Source organism: Neolamprologus multifasciatus, chromosome 8, assembly GCF_963576455.1.
Source record: "Neolamprologus multifasciatus chromosome 8, fNeoMul1.2, whole genome shotgun sequence".
Taxonomy (NCBI): Eukaryota; Metazoa; Chordata; class Actinopteri; order Cichliformes; family Cichlidae; genus Neolamprologus; species Neolamprologus multifasciatus.
In genome coordinates this window covers 24,215,677-24,223,577 of record NC_140446.1, presented here as the reverse complement: position 1 = coordinate 24,223,577, position 7,901 = coordinate 24,215,677, and the positions used below count along the sequence as shown (strand labels likewise).

Genomic DNA, 7,901 nt, shown 5'->3' with positions numbered 1-7,901 from the left:
GCGACCCTCTGACAACCTCTAGTCTACAGGGAAAATATGTTTTGACCAAGCAGTTGGCAAGTGGCTGCTGGCTGTTGTCAAGTGACAACAGTCACAAAGAAAACACTGCACCGAAAACCTCCTTGTGATTGCTTTGGTTGCTAGCAAACTGCCAATAGTTTTGGCAGTTGCCAATAGTTTGTGTGGAAGATGCTGACTCACCATTTACTCAACCAGCTGTGGTGTAACCTAAAAACCGAGAAGGTTCGCCTCCTGAGTAAAAGTTGAGTCGGTGACCCTCAGGTCACAGCACCAGTTACTCAATGCCAACATTTTTCTGTTTCTGGTCTACATCACACCTTTTTTTCAGATTTGTTTGTAGGCAAGAGTCATTTGGTGGACAAGTCACTGTCATCCATGCAAAGTACTGGCAATAGCTGCATCATGCTAGCGACCTAAGCAATCACAATGAGATTTTCATAGCACTGTGCAGCACTTTATGACCAATTTAAAGCTAGCAACTGCCAGCAGTCTCAAACCAACAATTGCCAATCAGTTGCATAATATCCACTTTTTCTTAGGATTGGTCGTCACCAGGGGGTCAGTGCCTGGGCTTACCTTGCATAAATGGGGCTTTATCAATCGCTTTCAAAGTTACTCCCAGGAACGACTGGGAGTCACTGGGAGACCGACTGGTTGGCTGGGAAATACAGAATGTTTCCATGCAATAGATGGTTCCCATTTGGTCACCAATAGCTTACCTTGCCTGGATGGTTAATGAACCTTTTTTGATAAAACTATGGTACTGTCACAGTTACAAAATGTCACTACCGTAGTGTTCTGCACTTCCTTGTGCTGAAGTATAGGACTGTATGAGCCAAAACACATAGTGTACAACACATAAATTGTGTAACTTTTATAATGATGGTCAGAAGGTCAGTGTCAGCCTCACGGCTTCTGCTCAAATACGCATTGACAGTTTATGGAGCAGCCGTTTCCTTTGTGGTGACGTCGCCCTGACTCAGGCCTCTGATGACTCAGCACCCAGTGTGAAGGTCTCATTAATTTAGGCCACTTAAGGCGATTTTCCAGTTAAGCTTGTTTTCTAATGAGGCAGGGGAGGGCAATTAGGTGATTAGGGTTATGGCAGCACTATGCTTTTTTAGGCATACAGGAGTGGACAGAATCTAGTCCGCTGTCTAAACTGTGAAGGAGTCATTAGATAAATAGATGACAACAAACTGAACAGAGTCAAGAGCTCTGCACTTAGAATAACGGTTAATGTTCAATTTCGACTCACTCTGTCCTACCAAATGTGTGGTCAAAATCATCATTTTAATGACACTTCAAGCCAGTAAAGTGACATGAAAACATGTCAAACGTGAACTGAAACTGTAAAATAGAAGCAAACACAGTCTGGGAGACAGGCTACCAGCAGGCTCTTATAGGGGAGGAAAGTATAAAAAGACTTGTGAAAGAATAGAAAAAGCAGCAACAGGTTTCCTTTCAGTGTCTTAGCAACCTGTATTTGTTACTTTCTCTGGGTAAACTTCATTTCTGTGGTCAGAACAACCAATCACCTTGAAGCCCGCGTTCTCTCTTTTCAGCACCTTGCACGCATGTCTAGACCCAAGAGGTGTTAGCAACGGGTTTAGTGAGTGTGTGTGTGTGCATGACTGTAACCAGTGATTCATCTTACCATTATTATACTACATGGAAACTTTGGTGCAGAAAGGCACTGGCCTGGCTGGCTTTGGGATTGACAAGCCGACCCCGGAGTTGAACGCCGAGGTTGACCCTGTTGTCACACGAATGAATCCCTGGAGATTAAAAATTTAAGGTCAACATCACATCGTCACATATTTAATATTTTAAAATGTTGTCAGGACTACATGTGTGCAGTGTATAATTTGCTCACAAATGATTCATGAAACATTTTTTTTAGCGTTATGCAAGGGTGACCAGCTGGAAGCTACTGCATGTACCTTGGACGTAAACAAGAACTTTATGGTGGCAGTGGCACATTCATATTTCATAGTACTTTGAGCATTTCTGAGTTCTCTGTATGCAGTTTATTGTGGTTGATTTAATGAAATGTGTCAAATTTAAGACGACAACATTGCTGGACCAGCAAGTACGTGCCACTTTAGACCTTTTGTTAGCCTGCAGTGTTGCCAGTTGCAGGGAACGTGTGCACATTTTACAACTTGTTTAAACAAGCTGCTTGAATTATTCACTGTTATTGCCAATGTTCAGTTCACAACTTTCAATACTACTCACTCATGAGGGTCACTCAATGAGCATTTAAAAGGGCATTTAGATATCGTGATGGCGCCTTCAACGATGGCAAACAAGAAATAATCAAAGTATAGCTAGTAAATCACACAAGTCATTTAAAATAACTGCTATCTTTATAGCAGACCATTTATTAAGCCCACTTTGTGGTTCTGCCCGGCCCTTCCTGTTTGCATGCTTTGGTGCAATTGTCTGCCTCTGTGAAACCACACCCTTACCTGTGTGCTAGCTGCACCTATTTTTGTTTGTGCACACTGAGTGACCAGTGTTGCCAACTCCTCAGTAAGGAAAATCGCTATTGGTTGTCCTAAAAGTCGTTAGAAGTCGCTAAATGACGTCATCACCTAATTTGCATAATTGGTCATGCTAATGTAATTGTAACCTACGCTGCTGGAGAGAGAAATAACATCGTGGACAAGACATAAAGTGAGCAAAAAACATCCTAAATGCAGTTAGAATTTATTTAGAACTACAAATTAAATTTCTTTTAGCAATTATTGTTTTTTGTAATGTCACAATTCCAACCCTGCTCCTTTATCCGGGCTTCGACCGGCAAAAGTGACCCAAAATAGGCACTCTGGTGGAGTTACTTTGTGTGTGTGTGTTTATAAGTAGTTTTAAACCTTGTGATCCACAAAACAGCATAACAGTAAAAGAAGAACTGACTGCGTTACAGTCAGTGCGGGAGCAGCGGCTTTGCTCGTGCGCGGTTCATTTACAGTTTGGACGCGTAGGTGTGAACATCTCCTGCAGCTGGGGGAGGACTATCCCCCGCCCGTGAGCGCTTTAGCACGGGTGAGGTGCCCAAGGCAGCGCCGCTGCTTGTTGAGAGTAAGAGCAACACCCCCTTTCACGTTAAAAAGTCGTCATAAATAAGTCTCCAATAACACCAGAAAAAGTCGCCAGATTTGTCGCTAGGCTTGGACCGGCAAAAGTGACCCGAAATAGGCACTCTGGTGGAGTTACTTTGTGTGTGTGTGTGTGTGTGTGTGTTTATAAGTAGTTTTAAACCTGATCCACAAAACAGCATAAGAGTAAAAGAAGAACTGACTGCGTTACAGCACCCGCTGCTTGTTGAGAGTAAAAGCGATATGCGCTTTCACGTCTTTTTTTTAGCGACTTTTTCTAGAAAAAATGTCGCTAGGGGGTCTGAAAACTCGCTAAATATAGCGACAAAGTCGCTAAGTTGGCAACACTGTGAGTGACTGCAGTAGCAATCATTGTATTGACATAAATTAAAATTATACAATGCTTGCGGAATAGCCTGCTAGCTTTACTATGAGGTATAACGTCAGTTATCTTATGTTAGCTCATCCATTTGTATAATGCCAGCCACTGCAAACATTTTACCCATTTGAACATAGCTAATTTCACAAAGCTAGCAGTCTCAAACCAAAAAGATAACGACGTAAAATACTTTCATATTCGACTCTTACTGCCGTCCTTATGGGTCAGGGTGGAGCTATCATGATAGCGCCAAGAGTCGGTATCTTCCACATGTAGTTTTTTTTCACGTACTTGCGGATATCCTTCCTCTTTAGTATGTAAGGATAGACAAGAACACCGTGCTGCCCTTTTATTTTCTGTGAGGACTGCAGCATTCATACAGAAATTTTCATTTATACTTATCAACTAGTGTATTAGCTACATTTCATGTAGCTATGCTAGGGTTAGCTTTCCTTTCCAGGTTGAGGTACGCATGCCTGCAGGGAAAATGGTTATGCAATGCTCTGGCTGAGTGCTAATCAGTAGATACGTCAGTTTACTTTGACACAGTAAACAAACAGCCATTCATTTTCTAGATCAAAACTAAATCAAATACTATAAAATCCAGTACAACATTGGTGCTGTTGGGAGCTGCCAGAGCGGTGGTTCCCTACACTGATTTAATGAGTGTAATAAAATGGTATTTCTGGTAACAGCAGACTGCAGAACCTGAAGTCATTTGAAGTCAACTCTCTTCAGGAAAGTTGCTATTTGCAATAAGTTGATGCAACTAACACAGAACAGCAGCAGGTTGGCCTACACCTGAAAGCTCATGGCTCATGCATTCTGTCAGATTGCTTACAGCACAAGACAGTAAAGTTATACATGCATTCATTGCAAGAATCCCTGACCTATAAAGGCAAACGGCTAAGTCCGTCCACAATATGCAGCTGTTATACTACAGTAGCACTAAAGTGGCTGTATTTTCTGGGGCAAATGAGTGCAGTTTGTGTTGGCTTGGTGGGTTGTGGCGTAGTCAAACACCATAACACAGCCCTGCCCCTGATAGCCCTGACGGAGTCATTTTGTCTCACTTTCACCGTCACAGAAAATTCAGGTAAGGGATTTACCGAACAAAATAGTGTCTGAAAGTGAGACTGAGGCACAGAAAAAGAGAGTGAAAGAAACATTACGAGACCTCTCCCTGTGTTTACCTTTGCAATTTTGTCCAATTTGTCTAAATTGCTTAGCTGACCTCTTAGAAAAAAAAAGCATATGCTTAATGTCAAAAAGCAGCGAAATATGACTGATCACCTTCATTTTGTCCATTTCGCTCCCTGGCACAAGACTCTAAATTGTGTATTCTTTCCACGGCGCCAAACCACCCGCCCTGCATTTAATTAATTTCCTCTTTCTTATATGGCTAAAACGTTACAGCAGTTTTTATTTAGGTAAGGCAGACTTTCCTGTCGTTGGAAGAGCGAGCCTGTTGGGGCTTTGGTTAATCATCCTTTACAGTCACTTAAATTATCTCATTTTGTCTGTCTCCATTTTTGTCACTGCTGAGAGGGGGGGCATGAAAACAGCGGGGAGCAGGAATTAATTTGTCAGGATCAGATTGTTAGAAGATGAAATTACTGCCATCAGGACCAATCGGAGAGTAATGTTGGTAAATGTCTCTCGTGGCAGGGTAATGAGCAAAATGGCTTTTATACATCATTCGAGGAGGGCAAAGAGCTAGCCCAATTTCCTTGTTGATTTGGCTTCCCATGGATCATTTTTTAGTTGGCCTACTGGAGGAAAATGACGGCAGGATAAAGAGAGAAAAAAAAAGTGCAAGCACTATCAGGAGCATTTCTAAAAGGTAACATTCAAGTTTGAAGCCTTGCATCAAGATGCCATCTTAATATAATTTGCTCATTTGGAAAAACCAATTAGGACACAAATAACCGAGTCACATTAATGTTATTTAAAAATGAGTGAAACTCCTAAACTTCCAAGTTTGAACGCACATTGTATAAACCACAATCCTGTCTCCTTCTCCCTCCGTCCTACTCCATACTTAATACAGCTCTGTGCTTGTTTACCTGAAGACCCGCCCTGAACTTTCACGTAAGTGAGCCATCAATCCATCATCTCCAAGGTGGGTAACCAGACCAGGTCTGTTTCCACTGGAGGGCAAGCCCCACTGTGGCGGGACCTGGGTGGGCAAGGAGTGCTAGGGGAGAGGGTGGGGGTGTGTGAGTACATCTGTATGGCAGGAGTGGACTGGCCGTAAAAGAAGTCATGTGATGGAGAAAGTGTAACAAGAGACTGTGGGGCAAAACGAACCAATGTGCAGATTTTAGGAGTCACTTCTAGGATTAGGTTTGGAGGAAAACAATGAGACTTTTTAGGGCGAATAAAAGGACGTTTTTGAGGTTTTTGTCTCCTATTACCAAGACTCCAAAAATTAAATATCACATGTCCATAGAGGATAGTGTTAAAACTCAGAAGGTTACATAAAGCCCACAATGCAAAGCAATTCATGTTCAAGTTTCTTTTTGTTTGTTTGTTTTGTTGCAGTTTAGAGAAATATATTTTAAGCAGCCCATTCTCACTCCCGAGGCGTAACATGCCGACGTTTTGTCCCGTCCCGCGGCGTTCCTGAGGAACGCGAAAGGAGACCTTCGGCGTTCTTATGGTACGTGGCGGGTTATGGGCGAAATCCAGTGCAATGACGCTCCCGCGGTAATAAACGTTCCAGCCCTGTATTCCAGCCCTAAACCTAACCTTATCCCTAGCCCTAACCATAACCTTTTTCCTGACCTTAACCATGACTTTAATTATGTTAAATAGCGTGTTTCTAAGCGATTTGAAGAAAAAGAGCGAACATGTGTAGACTGAGTCCATACGGTTCTCATATTTCCTCATTTTTCCGAGATTGTCATTTAGGAACGTGGTGGGTAGCCGAAAACATAATATGTTGACGATTTGTCACCTACCCTAAAATGTGACGCTTTGGGAGTGAGAACGTGTTGTTTTAAGAGAGCAAAAATTTAACACCAGAAGAATAAAAGATTCTCAAAATCAGAGTAGAGTACGTCAGATGATTAGAATAGGTGATCCAATTTGGACTGTCAGGCTCAGAATGAACAGAACCTACTGCACATGCCAATAATACTATAAGTAACACTGATGCAAAGCAGATTTTTTGCAATAAAATATTTAAATAAGCAATACAAAAAACGTGCACCAGCACAGATATTTCCTGAGCACAGCATATCGATATCAAATCATTGCGTAATTACTTATTATTATAGTCGATAGTAGTTCATAGTGCACAGAATTTGTTACTTCTACCAGCCTGACTAACTAAAGAAAGGATTCCATAATATACTCACTGGAAATGTGGCTACAGACATGAAATTGTAATATAACAGAAAGAGAAAGCAGAAAAACATGTCTCTTTTTGAGATACCTATAATTTAATACTCATCTGATAGTGAAACACACATCAGGTTCCATCACCCATACTTCACATTCATGAATCAGACAGAATGTTTTGGATTTTTTCGTGAGCATTTCTCCAGGAATACGCAAAGAGTGAGAGAGAATTTTAGACCCAGTCAGACACGGACTTAAAAGTGGATTCTGACTCTTCTTTACCTGTCTCAGAGAGTGTGTGTCAAGTGTGTGACGAGAGGCAGAACCAAGTTCAGCGCCACACGCAAGGGAACATCTGATTGCTGCCCCAGCTGTGCCTCCAGCCCTGTATTATTCCAGTGACCCAACCTGAAATAGCACTGCTGTGGCAGTTCATTTATTATAGTCAAGCCTCCTGTGTCTGTGCATGTGTGTGTCTAAATGTGACGCACACATGCACGAGAGGAGGTGCTTCTCAACAGCACAAGTGTCAGGATTCCCTGTTCTATTTTGGGCTTTGCACCGACCAGCTCTCGCATAAACTCCGTTATCTTTCACTAGAAATTCTAAGGCTTTGAAAAACTGTTAGCCTCACTGAAACATCTGATATAGTGAAATAAAGGAATGGAAATGGTTGGCGACAACACTCAGGTAGGCTGTGGCACTTAAACGATGCTCAGTTAGAACTAACAGTGTGCAGAGAAAATATCTTCCACACCATTACACCACCAACAACAACTAGAACTGATGATGAAAGGCAGGATGGGTGCTTTCATGTCATTTATGTCAAATTATGACTCTACCATCTAGATTTATCCCAGTAGATCAACATGATCTACAACAACATATACAGAATAAAACCATTCTTCATTTCTTCTTCTCTGAAGTCTCAGTTTATTGAATGTGCTTCCATAATCTATATTTAGCATGTAACGTATACAATGTATTCATATTAAAAGTTTCCGTAGACCTTCCAAAAAGTGCGTGCTCCTGTTCAGGAGAACAAGATTCCAGTA

At 41.8% G+C, this 7,901-nt stretch overlaps 1 long non-coding RNA gene across 1 annotated transcript; it reads right to left on the bottom strand.

Annotated features, from left to right (window-relative positions):
• Nucleotides 1–2,536: 2,536 nt before the first annotated feature.
• Nucleotides 2,537–3,476, bottom strand: LOC146513156 (uncharacterized). The gene is made up of 2 exons (XR_014875671.1): nt 3,286–3,476; nt 2,537–2,897 (listed from the first exon to the last, which is right to left on the bottom strand). It is a non-coding gene; the product is annotated as an uncharacterized LOC146513156 (long non-coding RNA).
• Nucleotides 3,477–7,901: the final 4,425 nt, after the last annotated feature.